A 1521-nucleotide genomic window follows, 5' to 3' on the forward strand; every position below is an offset into this window, starting at 1 on the left:
CTAGAAAGTGAGTTAAGGGGAAAGGGGGGATGAATTTGGGAAGTCCTTTGTTTAGAGTTTTGACATTCACAAATTAAACAGGTGCACAATACCAGCTAATTTACCGAGAACACACCCACTAATGCACTAGGAGCATGTCATCCTCACAATAACCTGGGAATTAGGAGCTATGGTTAGCCCCATCTTACAGATGAGGAAACTGAGGCTCCTAAAGGTTCCCTGTAACTTGCTCAGAGTTCACAGCTAAAAAGCAGTAGAATCCAGATTGAACCCAATCACTGTAACGTCCGACCCCAGACTCTGAACCACCTACATGAATTTGGTCTTGACGGCAAATCTATGGGGTGGATATGATGGGGGCTGTTCTTATGCCCACTTTGCACATGAGGAGGCTGACAGGGTTGCTGGGGCTGAAGCCCAGGCCTCCAGACTTCTCGTCTTCAGCGACCAATGCTCCTTGGATCTCCCTGTCTCTGGGACTTGGCAGTCCAAAGGCACATGTCGAAGCTGAATAATTCTCATCATCCAGACCACACAATGGCCACCTTAACCACTAGTGTCCCAATACCATAACTGGATGGAGATCCAGGCCCAGGGCAGCCATGTGGCTCCTCTCTAGGTGTGGCCTGAGCCCAGAGCAGCCCTGCCAGGAGCGACCATCACACCAAGACTACTCCTCCCAGCCAGCTCACCTCCCGCTCTACAGGCACACACCCAGCCCGCCAGCTTAAACTGTTGTGCTTAAGCCCTACTAGCCAGGTCCCCAGGGGCCTGCGCCCCTCCCCGCCAGCCTCCATCCATACAAATTCCTGCCAGGCCCTGGACATACACCACTTGCTCAGGCCCTAGAGGGCACCTAAACCAAAGCCTTCCTAGACCAGTACAGTACCTGCCCCTCCTCTCTCCCTCTGGCCAAGGCTAATGCTCTCCCAGCCTGGGTCGAATGTCAGCCAGGTGAGGTTTTTTTCACCCTGCAGACAGTTAGTCCCTCCCTCTGCAGCACTCACAGAAGCCCTTCCCCCTCAGAGGGCATCTACCTGGACTGACTTCTCTGGTCCTGTAATTATCTGTGACTGCTCCACAGGCTGGGAGGGAGACTTTATGCATCTTATCTGCAGAGCCTGGCACTTGGGGCTAATAATAGCGAGATGAAAGCAGTAATAGTACAGAGAGGCAGGCTTTATTGAGCTCATGTATTATCTCATTTAATTACAGCCTATCATTTGCAGGCAACCACGTGGGAGCATTTCGTGCACTGCTTGGAGCACAGCGAATGTGTAACACATGTCAGCTCCTGCTGCCCGTAGAGCGGGAGCTCAGCAGATGTTTGTTGAGTGAATGAGTGAGCACCTGGGGTGACTCGGCCTCCCTTCTGGGTGCTGCGGGGACCACACACATCATGGGCTGTCAGTGGTACAAGCGCACATCCTTGGCCTGAGGACCAACTGGTCCACCTGTGCAAGGGTGCAGCTGAGTGACAGTGGGGACAGAGCTCACCCCAATTAACCTTTTCTTGAACCT

This window comes from Balaenoptera musculus, chromosome 16 (assembly GCF_009873245.2).
Source record: "Balaenoptera musculus isolate JJ_BM4_2016_0621 chromosome 16, mBalMus1.pri.v3, whole genome shotgun sequence".
Classification (NCBI taxonomy): Eukaryota; Metazoa; Chordata; class Mammalia; order Artiodactyla; family Balaenopteridae; genus Balaenoptera; species Balaenoptera musculus.